This window comes from Crinia signifera, chromosome 2 (genome assembly GCF_055691185.1).
Source record: "Crinia signifera chromosome 2, ASM5569118v1, whole genome shotgun sequence".
Lineage (NCBI taxonomy): Eukaryota > Metazoa > Chordata > Amphibia > Anura > Myobatrachidae > Crinia > Crinia signifera.
The window spans coordinates 37,502,978-37,520,293 of NC_139218.1; the positions used below are offsets into that span (position 1 = coordinate 37,502,978).

Here is a 17,316-nt window from a genome sequence, read left to right on the forward strand (position 1 = left end):
TTTTAAAGGGGCAGTTTAGTAAAACAATATACCCTATGACCACGAGGATAACATGTGGGGCCTACACACGGGGAGATTTTTCTGTACAATATGATTTTGTTTAATGGGACCGCGCATCGCTATCACTATGGCACCTACACACGGAGCAATGTAGCGGCATTTTCTCAGGGAGGGGAGGTACTCAGCACTGGATGAGTCTGTATGCAAGGTAAGTCTGAGTTTACAGTATCAAACGTGGAAACAAAAGAGGAAAGAGGGCTCTGTCTGTGAGAACATAGTTAATAGATTGTGGAATCTAGCATATAAATAGAAACCCAAACCCTCCCCCCCAAACTCCAAACTTTTTTCTTTTTTTTTACCTAAATGCTTGTTGCCACGGATTACATGCTGATTGACAGGAGTTGCAGGCTCGTTGCAAGGGATTATATCAGGCATGTCCAAACTATGGCCCTCCAGCTGTTGTGAAACTACACATCCCAGCATGCCTTGCAATAGTTTTAGCATTCCCTAATAGCAAAACTGTGGCAAGGCATGATGGAACTTGTAGTTTCACAACAGCTGGAGGGCCATAGTTTGGACATGCCTGGCTTATATGCTTGTTGCCCGTGGTTATATCCTCATTGCTAGGGGTTTCATGCTCATTGTCAGGGGTTACATCCTCATAGCCAGGGGCTTCATGCACGTTTCCATGGGTTTCTTATTCATTGCCAGTTGGTTTTTTGCTTGTTACCAGTGAGTTACATGCTCGTTGCCAGGAGTTGCATACCATTGCCCGGGGGTTACATGCCCATTGCCAGAATGTTACACGCTCATTGCCAGGGGTTTATTTAACTACCCGAAATCTGTAACTAACGGGTAGCAATATAAACTACCTAGTAGGACCTCTAGCATCCATCCATCTGTCCAGCAGGACCTCTAGCATCTGGTTCCTCCAAGGCGGTGGCCATTTTTGGAGGGACATTTTCAGCAGATTCCAAACAAACGGCCAGACCCATTGGAATCTGCAGAGACCATGCTTCCCCACAGTGCGGGCTGCCCCAAGCCACCGCTTGGGCTGAAGTGCCATTGTTACACCACTGGGCACACACACAACACCTGCTCTATCCGCATGTTCTCTTATTGTGTATTCTAGGTTTTATTTACTTCTGTATTACTCTATGTTTTGTACTGTGTGATGCCTGTATAGCGCCTTGAGTCCTGTTTGAGAGAGGGCGCTCCAGTGCCCTGATGCTTACGTAGTGGTATACGGAAACTGTGCATGATGTTTCCTTTATGCGCCCATTGGTTAGCTGCACATTATGAAGTTGGAAACGCAAGAGCTGGAACTTGTGCACGACTACATAAAGAAACGTGAAGGTTAAATAGGACTTGTGCTCACAAAATTTACTTTTCTAATTAGTATGTCAGATCAAACATTAGGGCACATGAAATATGAGATGTTCTGTTGCGAAATGAATCTGGCATCCTTTTTAATGCAATTGTTTTGGTACATGTGCCTTCATTTGACCTCATCCTTCACAATATCCGGTAGCAGAACCAATATTTACGGCCACACACGGAGTGTGCAAGGCAGCTGCAAAATCCAGATGCCAAGCTGCGGAATGCATTTTACCAGCCGTACCATCTGGGTTCCTGGTTGCTTCATTTCATTGTCGTTTGATTGCTTTGTTCTGCGGACTGCCACACTGTGACACTGCCTCCCAGATATACAATTGGATGGAAGATTTATTTTCTGCGTCCAATTAGTCCATACCCTCACCCTCAGCCGCGGTATTCCATATAAAGGTAGCCCCCGCTTGCTTGTGGCATGGTAGCTGCATATTCCTCTTACATCTGCAGATTCTCTGTAACTTCATAGCCATAGGTCTGGCTCAATCCTCTGTAACGCGGTATCCAGTGGGTGTCCTATGCGAGCAGCTGCCTGCTATTATTCAGCATTGATGAGTATAAAACACGGACTGACAGCAGATACAAGCTTAGCAGTGTACAGATTCCATTGCACACATAAAGGGGCACCAGACCATCACTCTGTGATGGAATATGCAATCTCTCTTATTGCACGTTTTCTCTCCAGCCCGGTTATTGGTTGCATGAATCACAGTTGAGGTGCAACATAATTCCCAGAGCTGACGCTCTCGCTGTCACTCTCTGTCTCTCGCTCTCCTGCCTCTGCGCTAGCAGGGTCATACCACCTGCCCTACTCACTCCAGGGTATCCCTCTCTATTTTGCCCATACCCTGTCATGCCTGGTGCTGTCAGATTGACACACTTGGCATATGTAGCTTCTGGAGGTCCCGCCAAGCAATCACACGATCATGACATTTGACCCCTGGACAAGTAAGACTGACAATACCTGGCTTGGCTGCACTTCTCTGGCTCAAGCTGCGTATCACAGCAGTGTCTTCAATGGCAGCAGTGTCTCCCTGACAGTTCCAAAACTATATCCTACACAGATCGGGATGAGTGTGTTCTGCGGTCCTGTGTGTTCTGAGGTTCATCTCAAATATACAGGGTCTGTCTAGCCATCCTCTTATAAAGAGCTCCTCTGTTCCTGGGCCACTGACTATTATCATACCCCATAAGAGATACTAATTCATACAGCGCTCAAGTGCCTCACTCAATCACATGAATACAATAGGGTGTTACCCCTGTAAAATAAATGAGGGAAGTATTAAACCTGTTATTAAATGTTTATAGCTTGTGCAGTGCAGTTTGTACACGGAATCACTTATTATTATTATTATTATTATTACCAGTTACTTATACAGCGCACACATATTCCGCAGCGCCTTACAGAGAATATTTGAACACTCACATCAGTCCCTGCCCCAGTGGAGGTTACAATCTATATTCCCTACCACATGTGCACGCACACACAGACATTCTAGGATTAACTATGTTGGGGACCAATTAACCTACCAGCATATTTTTGGATTGTGGGAGGAAACCGGAGTACCCGGAGTAAATCCACGCAAGCACGGGGAGAATATACAAACTCCACACAGTTAGGGCCATGGTGGGAATGAAACTCATGACCTCAGCGCTGTGAGGCAGTAATGCTAACCATTACACCATCAGTGCTGCCCTAAATCGACTTAGATTTCAGCCTAAAGATGTTTCCTTATACATTGTGGCTTCAGGCGCACCAAACAACCCCTATAGGTTCCAGGAAAATTGGCCGAGCTGAGCGTCTTTATTGCTTAAAATAAGAATCTGAATGTGCAGGCAACGCACATCACCATATTTACACTATCATTTATTATCTCTACTTATAAATGCAGAAATAATCTATACAATCACTTTTTCTACTGTACATTATATACAGTATGCATTTGACTTTGCAAACTTTTTAATGTGAAGTCTGAAATTAAAATAGTAACTTCAGTGAAATAAAAATATAATATTGTAGATATGAATTGTTCATCTTTTGGGGTTTTGATCCATTCCATTAGTGTATTAGCAAAGCTGAATTAGTAATTTATTGATGCAGATGGCCGTGTAAAGTGTAGGCAATTTGTGAAGGGCTTGACCCTTAACTGATGTGCCATATGTTGGAATGCCCTGGAGGCATCATTGCACTAGTTTCCCTCTGTATATTTTACCTGTGCCCTTGTAAGTCAAATTGAGCACTAAGACTATGTTCAGGCAGTGGTACCGATAAAAAAAAATTATATATATATTTTTATAGCTCTGAGATAGTTTGTTTTTAGTGTTCATTCTAGTACCTGCTATCTTTGAAAACCCATGCAGTTCCTTTTCCCTGTCTGGGGTGTTGCTGTCTACTGTAGTGCTTCTAGCACAGTATGGTCTGTTTATCAGCACTGATATGCAAATCAGACCTGTGCTATAAACACCACAGCAGACAGCAACACCCCAGGCAGGGAACAGGAACTGCATGGGTTTTCAAAGATAGCGGGTGCTAGAATGAATACTAGTTTTTATTCTATTTAAAAAGAGAGTGCAGGGTACTGTAATATTTTCTCCAATTGTATTCTGGGAGCCTGATATTAGTAGTTTATTTTCCCATTGTGGGGCATGTCTATCCCTCCCTTTTGATGATGTGGGGACACAGGACACTATCCCTACCTCGTGAAAAATGATACAGTCCCCCAGATCTTCTTCCGGGGTCTGTTTCTGCCTGCGGAGTCCAAGTGCGCCTGACTGTGGCCCTTGTTCAGTAACCACCTTACTGATTGGCATCACCATTAACTCATAATGAGGCTAATATACTGCAATTGAATCTTTAGATCTATCTATCTATTATAAGGTGCGTACACCGTGAGAGATTCGTGGCACTGCCAATATCATTAACGATCTCAGCAGTGCCACCAGGCCAATGATATAGCGCTAAACCCTGAACTATATCATTAATGAAATCATTTAGTGACATCACTGGGTCCCATTTGGGAGCGTGCATCGTTCAATGTTTGTAGCATACACACTAGGTGATATTTTATTGATATCGGTCAGAAGGGCCAAAGTAAGCAATATAGTTTTAAAAAGTCACCCACGTATATTTCCATTCCATTAAGGTCTTTATTCTGATTGATTCGCTTCCCCTGTGCAGGGGGGCGATGTTTTGCGACTGCGCATGCACAAAGTCAGTTTTACGCATGTGCAGCCGCTGTGTGCGAGCGACCACAGTGAATAGATTATTCGCCAGGCGCTTACACACAACAGTGCGGGCTGGGGCGTGGGGATGCGGGCTGGCGGATTCAACCATGGGAACGCCCACCATTTCATGGGCGTTCCCATGAAAACACTGGGCATTCACATGGTAATTACCCGATGGTGCGGGGGGGGGGTGGGGGAACTGGCATCAGCGGATGTCAGCTGCCTGCCTGCTTCCTGTACAGGCACTCGCAGATGTAAGACACCAAAGAGGTAGATTGCGAGCGCTTGAAAAATCATTCGATGGTAAGTAACCATCGGATGATTTTGTGCCCACACGCAAGGCATTGGCGCGACTGTAGCATAGTTGCAGTCATTTCTGAGATTACAAATAGTGCACCACCACACTTTTTTACAGCCGCCAACCAGATGAGCCACCACAAAATAGCCCGATTGTGACTAAATCATACAGTGATGTCATCAATTTTCATGCATTCACTCATGTACTCACCTTAAGAAAGAAGTAAGATTCGCCACATAATGACTGAGGACTTAACTGAAATGTAAAGTCATTTTGATAACATTAGAAACAGGAATGGCGGAATGAGCTATTGTGTGAGAAGAATGGCTCCAATGCATATTCTCGTATTATCCAGTGACTGAAGCAGAGTGGTGACCTTGTATTTGTCGAAGTCACATAATACAAACTGAAGCCGACGAGTCTGCAGAATATCTCTCTTAACCACTGAGGCAACTTTTTGCATGGCGGCTTATACAAGTCGCTGTCTTTGTCTGTACCCTGCTAATGTTCCGCAATTCCCATTACAATGAATTTATTCATGTATTCATTCCTCTTATAACTTTCAGGCAGAGTGTTCTTTCTGCCCATTAATAATAGTTTTCTGTGCTTATCACTATCTTTTTTACTCAAGTTAATAAACATACTATATGGATGGATTTAACCAGCTATTTACCTATTTACAAGGTAGGCGCCCAATCTCTAAAGACAGTCTTTTAATAACTTGAAAATATCCATTATTATTTTTTGATCTCCATAAAGTCATTTGTCTCTTAACACATCCCCCCCGTACATAATAATTGCATTCCGCTACAAGATGAAGTGAGCTGCCTGCCGTATGACAAGCGCTGTTTTTATTTGGCCACAAAAACTTTTTTCTCGAGTGCTTATCTCACTGAATGCACTTCAAACAAAAGGATATTAAATGGATGATGCTGGGTACTCTGCTCTTATTAAGGGAATGCATTTACATGATAATGAGTTTCTGCTTTTCGTTGCGTTATTGACTTTCTGCAATACTGTAGCATCCAATATATGTAAAGTTGGTAAAGTAAAAGTGAAAAAAAAGGGAAGCAATTCCCAATATAGTGGCCCTGCTGCCTGCTGTGCAGTACTGTGACTTGTGCTGTGGTCATTCGCGGTGGAGAAGGACCAGGGTGACATGCATCTCATCACCAATCCCTGACACTGCTCACCTCATGGGTTAAGTCATGCATGTCCAAACTATGGCCCTCCAGCTGTGGTGAAACTACAAGCCCCATCATGCCTTGCCACAGTTTTGCTATTAGGGAATGCTAAAACTATGGCAAGGCATGCTGGGATGTGTAGTTTCACAACAGCTGGAGGGCCACAGTTTGGACATGCCTGGGTTAAGTGGTCAGCATCCAAGAGGGGCCATCTTCCCTGTCACAGTTACATGTGTTATATACAGGGGTGTAGCTACCATAGGTGCAGGGAGTGCAGCTACTATGGGACCCAGAGCTGAGAGGGGCCAACTTCCCTGGCACAGTTACATGTGTTATACACAGGCGTGTAGCTACCATAGGTGCAGGGAGTGCAGCTACTATGGGACCCAGAGCTGAGAGGGGCCACCTTCCTGTCAGTTACATGTGTTATATACAGGGGTGTAGCTACCATAGGTGCAGGGAGTGCAGCTGCTATGGGGCCCAGAGCAGAGAGGGGCCCACCTTACCTATGAAAAGTAACATGTGATACATACATTTTCACAATTGGGTGGTACACAGAGGACCATATATACTTTTTCTATGGGGCCTACAAATGTATATACTATGTCACCGCTTAATGCAGGAACAGTAAATACAATATTACTGTATATTAACAGGTTGAGGTCAGAGTGGATGACAGATAAAATCCTGGCAAGAAGGTAATATTATCATTAAATATGCATAGAAGGAAAAGTGAGCAACCCACAGACAATCGGAGTGGATTCCTCTGTCGATAATGAAATAAAATATAGCCCCCCCCCCCCAACCACAAGAATAAATGGAGTTGAATTAATGCACTGGCTGTTGGGGCAGCCACCTATTTATGAGACAAACAGTAATCGATAATCACGTCCGACACACAATAGTAACTGCTATCTTTTCTTAATTACCAGTAGGAGAGATGTCTCGGGGACTGGTGGCATGCGGTGGAACATGATTCATCATTAGCAGGAACACCGTCCTCTCACTTGCCGCCCCTGAGACATCATTTCCTATCACCCTTTACATTTTCTGCGTAGTGTTGCAGTAGTTCCTGTTAACCGCTGCTGACCGGCGGGAACTCCTTTAAGTCTGCAGTTTATAGATTTTTTTCTATGCACAATCTAGAACTACACATGGATACATAGTAGTTGGCTAATCTAAAAAGATCTGTACAGCTATTTAAAGGCTATGGCTGTAATTGTCCATAGGTTGTTCCAGTGCACGATTATACTGTATGTACCCAGGTTCAGAGGGGGGGAGGAGGGGACGGACACCAGGAACCTTATTCAAACACAACTTATTATCATATATTGGGTAACATATAATAGGATGAGAGAAAGTGAGAGATTTGGTAAGAAATCTACAGTTTATTTTTAAAGCGGCAATCATTTACACTGCAAAACCTGTTTGATTTTGCAGTGTAAATGATTGCCACTTTTTAAAAAAAAACTGGAGATTTCTTACCAAATCTCTCACTTTCTGAATCTCTCTCTCATCCTATTACATTTCACCTATTATTTTTATAGTGTGTTTGGGTAATCTATGGGCTTATTGCCTGCCACCTAGAGAGGAGGAGTAGGCCCTGAGGGAGACTGCACACTGACCTCCTCTTCTCTTGATGTGCCCTTGCATAAGGCTGCTGTGAGTTTTGGTGGTCCAGATGGAGCAGCTCTCAATGGAGCTGCTCCTGGTGATAGAATCGCCAATCGCCGCTCCTGCGCCAGTTGCCATCCTCTGACAGAAGGGAACAGGCAAGCACAAGATGCTCCTGAGCCCCATTCTGTCGGAGCCCTCCACCGTCTACCTGCTCCCTGCCTGTCTTCTCTCCCTGCCCGTCTCCCTGAAGTGGATACGGGCATGGAAGCCGCTAATCCCGCTCCCCTCCGTTTTGCTGATGCACTTCCCCGCCAGCCAGTCCACCATCCGCCAGCTAAAGCAATCTGGCAATCCTGCAGGTTGGCTGACTGGCGCTACATCTGTACAGTAGCCATTACACTCATTGCACATTCATAAGCATGGATATACCACAGGGAAGGGCTTTGGGGGTATTCAATGTGAGGGTCACAGCAGTTGAGCTTGCTCAACCGCCGTGACCCAGTCCCGTTCTCGGTCAGCTCGACCAAGAACATGCAGACGGGATTCAATGTCCCGCCTGCAGCGGGATGAGAAGGGTCAATTCTACACCCAGCCATCGATAGTGGCAAACTATTTGATGGATAACCATTGATAGTTTTAACAATCGATGGTCATCCATTATATTTGAACACGGGGGCGGGACTTCTGGGTGTCGGGGTGGAGCTATGCTTGCACCTTGAAAAAAAAAAGGAAACATCGCTTCTCCTTTGCCATCGATGTACGGAAACCATCTGGTACTCTCACATCGATGGCAAAAGTATTTGACATCGGCCACAAACCATCGATGATTTTAAATCATCGATGGTCAATGGCCATCCCTACTTGTCACTTCCCGGCCGTTCTCGGCAGAATGAGCCCGTGATATCGGGCTTGTGATATCGGGCTCCTGCCGAGATACCCTGCTCAATGCTGTCGGGGAAGACAGCATTGAATAGGGCCCGGCGGGAATCTCCCCGACGGAAGATGCTCGCCGGCGATTGAATATCCCCCTTTGTAGCGACTAAATAAAGCCACAAATATACAACCCCCCACGTGCTCACCTGGGAATCAGCCACATAGTGTTGTGAAGTAGGAACAGGAATTGAGGCCAGTGGAAAACCACATCCTGAGAGGTAGAGGAAGGAGCCATCTGTAAAAGCATGTAAGGCTCCATTCGTCCATGACTTACCACAGAGTCATGGTTAACTACTGACATTTTGTGGTATTAGGGAATTAATCTAAATGCCATTGTGGGGTCAGGAAGCTGCTTTATGTCTCCTGCGGGCTTATATTGGCACCTGCCTCACGGTGGTCTGTGCCTGCTTAGTTCTGGATTAACATGCCTACAAATTAGACTAACGGAATAAATCTGAACTTTTTTAAAAACTTGGCTGAGGTCTCCAGCTGTGCAGTTATGTACTTCCCGATGGGCGTCTCAGATAATGTTACGCGGTCTTTGAAGTTACCGTGTCTGCAAATACTTCTTTATACCTCATGCATAAATATTGTATGGGCACAGGGAGCGAAGGAAATAAAAATCAGCCTCTTTCTCTTTCACCCTGAGATACGATGATGTTCTGGTGCTAAAAGCTGGATGTCTATATATTATGCATATCATTATTTCTGCATTGTCATTTTGATTGTGCTAAAGCAGACTAAACGCTGTGTAGCATTGTGTCTCCGTTAATTCACCTCTGGGCTGCATTAATATTGCCTGCTTTCCCCATAGGTCAGCATTTCTATCTGGTATGCTCCGATGCTTTATGCCTGGTGGTAGCGTGCCGTGTACATTTTATGACACAAAATAAATTAATCTGATACGTACTGAAGGCTCTCAGGCATCCACAGGGAAGAAACAAGGATGAAAAACAACTCTACTTGCAATCACCGCAGCTCGGTCCACAATGCAAGCAAATTCCCCATTGTTTATCCAAATATCCAATATTATAATCACAAAAAAATATACAAAATGGACGTATCTAAGAAAATTAGATATATTACATATTACACTGATGATAGTACAACGTTTGCACTATTGTGGCTTTTGTGTCTTTATAGGTTTCGCACACAAAGAGGCCAGTTCCAAGTCACACACAAAATGGCTGTAGTTGTGGGCAGCCCCCGAAAGCCTAATTTACTGCTTTATGCTACTGCCACAGTCCATAAGGCTATTACAGGGCCTTGTGCCAGCAGCTGCCATCGTCATTATTAGTATTGGCTTTTGCAACAGCCCCATGACACCGCCATGACAATTCTACTTGGTAAGTGGTAACTGCTGCAGAAGAAGCTGCTTGGTTGTTACGGACAACTTCTCTACTTGCTACATCTCTGAGCTGAGATGTACTGACTCCGGAGACTGAGTTCTGTGCTGTGACTGCAAGTGAAATAAAGAATAATAAGGCTGCTGCTGCTAGGGATGGCCATCGGTGCAGACGCCATCGATGGTTGCCATCGATGGCGATTCTGCACCCAGCCATCGATCAGTGTTTTACTCGGTCATGTATGTTCTTATTTGTTTAGCTCAATGTTTTGTTTTTTTTTAAGTAAAAAATAATGGGAATAAATGATTGTAAGACTAAGTATGCCTCGTTATTAACAAATTACCCCTTCTTTCAAAGTGAACCGTTGACCCGCCTAAAAGATACGGATCTTCTCACAGACTGGTCTTCTGGATCCCAGCTCTCGCTAGTGACCCGTTTTGCCCATCTCTAGTTTAAATGCACATGGCTTCTATCAGTACAGGGTGTGGAGACGGGGGCTGGACACGCCCATAAAATTACAAAAATGGGGGTTCGCAAAGCTCAGCCACGCCCCCCTCCACCAGATGCCCCAACCCTCTGCCCTTTGACCCCCCCCCCCCCGTATGATGAACCATCATACAAAGGTTGGGAGGTATGAGATCCTAATTCTTCATTTACTACACATAAAAGAGGTAAAATTATATTAACCTGCAGAATTTATTATATATTCTGTATTGTTATTTTTATGCCATGTTTATCCCTGCACCTGTTCGACTTGCCTACAGACGCATGTTTTACACAGTTTGTTGATCGCGCATCCTATTTCCAGCACGAGAATATGTATTTTCAGCACAATATCACCCAAAATGAATAGATTTTTCTCACTTGCTAGATTAGGATCTGTGGCCATATTCCTTAGGGATATAATTAATGTCACTTTTACTACCAGGAAACTCAAGGCTTTCCTTTATAATAAGAACGGTTTATGAATGACTGAACAAAAGCAGCGTATTCTTTCTAAGGGCTGTCTCTTCTCGGGGAGCTCGTCTTCAGCAATCCAGGGCAAAACATAACAGCATATTTTTAAACCCCTATTGTGAGAAATTATAGCTGCTAAGAAATCTGAATTCAGCAGTTGGAAATGTTTTCATTTAAGATTCTCGTTGTGCTGTTAACTCGGCATGAGTACACCAATATTATGCAGCGTCTTCCTGCCGTATTTACAGAGAGCTTAAAGATGTTATTTTGTGAAATTTAGAGATATGAAATGATATTTCTTCACTTGGCACCAGGCAGTTGGCGCTTCGGAAGCAGTTTGTTTACCATTACTATGAGAAGAGGCACAATGTCCCAAACACAATCTGGATCGGGTACAAAAGAAGGTGCCATGGAAGGTCACTCAGCGGTAACAGACCTAAAACTAGAGATGTGTGTGGACCCCCATGTTTTGGTTTTGGTTTAAATCATTTATCATCGTATTTTGGTTTTGGCAAAACCACTCCCGGTAGTTTGGGTTGAGATTCTGTTTTTTGGACCCTAATTTAGCTTCATGCGCAAATTACCGCAAATCGCAATTTTTTTTTAAAGCAATGTGCGCACATGCTAGTGTGCGTGCGAGAGCAGTTAAATTGTGTAAAATGCAGCCGTAGTCGAAGGGACAAGGGGGTGGTGACAGGGCAGGTACTCGGCTTTGCTGGGGCGGTAATGGAATATTGATGGGTGTGGACTGGACAACCCAGACGTGTCCAAACCATTGCAGGGTGCGCTACCACGACTGTGTAATCAGTGCCGTCTAATGGGTTAATGGGCAGTTGCCCAGGGGCCCAAGGATTCTTGTGGCCTACCCCAATGGGGAAGGAGGCACTGCCCCAGGGAGCTGCTGCGGGTAACGGGCAACGGCTGCTGAAAGCTTGTAGCACTGCGCTATTTGCCGGGCGGCGGTGCGGGAAGCTGATTTTGAAAAGACTGGCTGGACGATGATTGGCTGAATTCTCTTAGCCAACCAGCATCCGGACAGTCTTTTCAAAATCAGCTTCCCACCCCCCCTCACCCCACCCAGCAAATAGCGCTTCAAGCTCCCAGCCACCGCTGCCTGGAACCCGCTGCGGCGTCCAGGCACTGCAAACAGTCTGTTCGCTGGGTGCTCACACCCAGGACAGCGTGAGATGGTTGTGGGTTGGCGGGCGGCCCCATTAGCATATGGAAACCCCCAGTGTTTCATGGGCGTTTCCATGAGAATGCTGGGCATTCCCATACTAACAAGGCCGTGACGTGGGGGGCAGGAAGCTGACATCTGGTGATTCACGGCCTTCAGAGAGCGTCATGGCCTTCAAAACGTGATGCGTTGCTCAGACATACAGTATGCGTGCACGTTCCACATCATGCAAATGGATTTGCAAGGCGGGGTTAGGTTGACTCGCAAGGATGCAAAGTTCCACTCAAAACTCTCAAGTAATTTCGCATTAGTCAGGGCCGGATTAAGGTGTGTGGGGGCCCTGGACAAAAAGCCCCCCCCCCCCCTGTAGGGTTAACACCTCGCCCCATAGGGTTACCCCCCCCCCCCCCCCCTGTGCGGCCGGTACCTCTTGCCTTGTGGATCCCGGCTGTCTTGCGGGTCCCAGCTCTCCCGGCTCCTGCTGCTTATAAAAAAGTGACAATCGGAAAATGTCTGCCCCCATACAAAGGACAGTTTTTGAGGATGCTAGAGGAGGCCGCCGCCTCTAGCATCCTCAAAAACTGTCGTTCGTATGGGGGCAGCCCTTTTCCGAATGTCTTCACACTTCACATACGCCACAGGGACCCCCTGCCCGCCAGCGCTACCCACCCTACGCTGCCTGCCACCCAAGAACTGCCACCGCAGCAGTGGGGTGGTGGGTGTGGGGGCCCCCAGATGTGTGGGGGCCCCTGGGCGACCGCCCCTATCGCCCCGTGGCTAATCTTGATTTTATTCAAAACACTTAAGTCTGGGTGTGTTCCTATTTCAGGAAACGGAACCACACACCTCACCGGCTGAAACCAAATTCTGCGCTGCTTAATGCTAGGGATGGACATCGGAAGCCAACCATCAAATGATGGCAGTGCTTCCACCATTGAAACTTTCGATGCGATGGTAACTAACCATCGAATCAAAAGTATTCGATGGTGAAAACTAGTTATATGACTAGTGCATGCGCAAAAGCCTGTATTGCCATTTGTAAGGTAGTAATTGAGTTTGGTGGCAGGGCCTAGGCTCTGAGCAACATATTAATTTATCATTGGACATTGTGTGTATAATATACATATATAATATTCACACAATGCCCAATGATGAAGTAGTATAATAATTTTGTACACATTATTAACACTTTAACAGCAAGTAATCAAAATGTAATAAAATTAGATAAATTGTAAACTAACTCGTTTTAGGTTTCACTATTTTTCCAGATAGGAAAATGTCTATTTATTAAGGCAAGTGTAACTACACACACACACAAATAAGGGAGATGACGGTATAGTGGTCATCACATCATTTATATGGTGAGATAAATATTGCAATGAGCAGGGCTGGCTCTACCATTAGGCAGCTGCCTAGGGTGCCAGGATCTGTGGGGGCACCACTATAATGCTACACACTAGGCGATTCTAGCTTCCATCGTCAGCTATATGGTCGCTCAGTGACCATATTGCCGGTGATACCTAGCGACCTTCGCCGTGTGTGCGCTCCCACCGCAGCCCAGCGACGGTCGCTGGTCGCAGGAACTTGCTAGAATCACTGGTCCCCAGTAAAATACTGATAACCAGCAATTCGGTCACTGAGCGACCAATCGCTAGCGACAAGGTCACGTAATATAAAAAATAATTCACTATATATAAAAACAGTTAAGGTGCCCCTACACTGAGGCGATTTGGTCCGATTGTGGCCAATTGCGACCAATCGACCCCTTAAATCGGACCAAATCGCCTCTCCCTGACATGCTGTTGGGTCCCGTGTTCATCGGACCCGACCAGGTGCTCAGACCGGCAGGCAGCCACCCGTTCCTCCTGGCGGTGAGGCGGGTGGGAAGCAGGGATGCATGCAATCTATCACAACGGATCGCATGCGTTCCTGCCGCCGGGAAGGTCCCTGCAGGCTGTCCTGTGTCCGTACACCGCTGCGAGACGTCACAGCAGTGTATGGGCACCTTTATCTTGGTTCATTCCACTGGTACCCCAGGACTGTGTATATTGTTCCTCACTATCTCACTATATTCACAGAAACAGACAATCTCTGACCAACACTTCACTGATGATCATATAGTGGTTGCTGCCTGGTAATACTAATGCAGTATATTAATGAGTGTTGTATGTGACTGACATTCACAGATATCTGTAGCTAGTTGTATTGTGTACTTATTATTATTATTATTATTATTATTATTATTATTGTAGCTTGCCTGAGCTGGTACAACATTCAGTGACTTCTCCTCCTCTCTGAATCCTCCAGAGCTCAGTGTGTCTGTGAAATTTGCTGCTGTTTGAGTGACTGGTGCTGCAGGGTGAGGTTTGTGCTCTGATTGGCTCTCTGAGTCAGGGAGAGCCAATCAGAACTAGCAGTGGGCCCTGTTGCCTAGCAGCTACAGCAACCATAGAGAGGGAGAGGGAGGGAAGCAGAGAGAAAGTCAGACAGCCTCCAACGAACCTAGGAAGTTTCCCTGACACAGACACAGCAGCCAGGGGAGGCATAGCTTTTGGGAATTACAAAAAATAAGCCACCATCGGTACACCATCGAATGATTAGCATTCGATGGTGTCAAACATCGGAAGGTCACCATTAAATGGTAAAAACACTAACATCGAAAGAAAAACATCGATGTTTCCGAAACATCGACCATCGATGTCCATCCCTACTTTATTATTTTTATTCCTTTTATTTATTTTTTTAGTAGTTTTTCACTTCTGAAACCAACCACCTCTATCATAAAACACCTCTGTGGTACCCGCACATTACTGTTACTGTAGATTTCCCCAGTACATTGCATGAGCTACACATTTATCTGACAAACTATAGTATCCATTTATTGCAAAATGATATTTCTTTGGAAAAACTGCTGCAACAGTAGAGGAGCTGATCACACTGTAATTGCTGTCTATACTTTCCATCTTCTGATATTCTAGAAAGTGGGATTTACAAATCAAAGCCCCCACACCATTAGGAATGATTGTTATCTATAAAGAGCAGACATATATGACAGCTGTAAGCTATTGTTATATAGTAAAACGCAATAACGTACTACTGCTAGTAATAACAATAATAATAAAATGTTGCAGACAAGCGTAAAATAGAGCAATTTCAAATAAAGACTGTAATTGGAAGACATGTTATGGCGTACTGATTACTTAGTAGACCACATTTTCTAGTTTCAGAAGATAAAGATATATGGGGGAGTTTTATAAAAACTTCGAATGAAGACGAGGGGAGAAGTTGTCCCTAGCCACCAATAATCTTTCAGCTAGCATTTATTAGGTATATTCTATAAAAGGATAACTAAGATGATTGGTTGCTATGGGCAACTTCTACCCCTGTCCTCTGGGTAAGAATTGATACAGCTACCCCGTTGTTATAGGAGTGTACTTATTGGCAAGGTTTTAACCAGTGGTGCAAGTAGAAATGTGGACATGGCCATGTGTCAAGAGGGGAGTGGTCACATGTGGTTACATGATACTAGAGGCAGGGTCACATTATGCCACACACTGTAATGAATCTTACACATTATACCACACACAGTAATGCCCATTACACATTATGCCCCACACAGTAATGCCAATTACACATTATGTCCCACACCATTATGCCCACTTCACATTATGCCCCGCACACCGTGATTCCTATTACTTATAATGCCACATACAGTAAATGCCACTTACCCACATGCTCATTGCTAGGAGTTTCTTTCTTAATGCCAGGGGCTTCATGCTCAATGCCAAGGGGGATTAATTATCGATGCCAAGGGGGATTACATGCTTGTTGCTATGGGGGATTACATGGTCGTTGACTAGGGGGTTTTATCCTCATTGCCACAGGAAATTACATGCTCTGCCAATGGTGGTTCACGCTCCTTGCCATGGGGGAGTGAGGCTCATGGTGATAGCCCCGAGGTTGGCAGAATGGAAGCAATTTGACAGCCAAGCAGAGAGCGCTGGGCTACCCAGTTGTCTTCTGAGCAGGTCCATGGCTATTTGAAATATTGTGCCAGGTTGCCAGCCAATAGGAGCTTGCGGCCCGGCAAGGAATCAGGAGGAGCGGCTCCTATTGGCTGGCAACCCAGCACAATATTTCAAATAGCCATGGACCTGCTCAGAAGACAGCCGGGCAGCCCACAGTTCTCTGTCCAACTGCCACATCACTTTGTTCTGCCGGGTGTGCCGGCATGCAAAAGCAGTGACAGTGGGTCGAGGGGAAGTGGTGCGGCGTACCGGCAATATATTTCTTACAGGTACGCTGCACCACGCCGTACCCACTTACTTGCACCACTGGCAGTGACATCATATATTACTGGATGCCTTCTGTTGCCTAAAAATATAAAACTAATAACATTGGAAGTGAGCATGTTAAATCTTCCAAAGGTTAGGGCAGTATACGGTGCTCTAGAATTACATCCATGTTACTGATTAAGCTTTGCTCCCAAGTAATCTGTGAGCGCCCTCCTGCCCTGGTGATCTCCGTGGCCCACGTATATAGCTACGGATAGCCCACGTATATAGCTACGGACGGCACATTCCCAGCAACAGCACCGAAGACATGATAAACATTCCTCATATATTTTTATTGCAGTCTTGTTTTTCCCCGTGTATAACTAGATGACCACAATAACACACAGGCCCTTAAGGGTTCCACTGCAGTTCTCAGCGTAAAGTTTTATTCGTCTTTCTCTAAAATATGACAGTCTCGCACAGGGCCGCCCGGAGCAGGGCTCTGGATGCCGGAGACGTTAACCTGCTGTATAGATAAACCTCCCTGGAGAGATAATGAAGATGCAGAAAATTGCAACTTTTTATTTTTGCCTTCCAGCATTACAAATCCTGGATAAAGCAGGTAGCAGGTGGCTCTAATTTCACACCCTTTGAGCAATAATATTCCTTTCCCTTGGACTGTTTTCCTTTTGTTAAAACTCTGTCGGAAAATAAGCTAAATAAACGCGTTAGCCTCCATCAGTATGTAGAACGCGGCTTCCAGGATTTAGGACTTTGCAAAAAAAGAAATAACAAGTATTGAAAATAAAATGGCCAGCGTCACTGGAATAATGTCCAAGTGGAAATATTCCGAGAGATGGAATGATAATAATGAGACCTAAAATAGGATCTCTCCGAGGCCTGGTGTAGGCGTAAA

At 45.1% G+C, this 17,316-nt stretch overlaps 1 protein-coding gene across 8 annotated transcripts in view; it reads left to right on the forward strand.

Annotated features, from left to right (window-relative positions):
* Positions 1-17,316, forward strand: part of ROBO2 (roundabout guidance receptor 2) — a 901,650-nt gene that overhangs the window by 635,554 nt on the left and 248,780 nt on the right. The window lies entirely within an intron of this gene.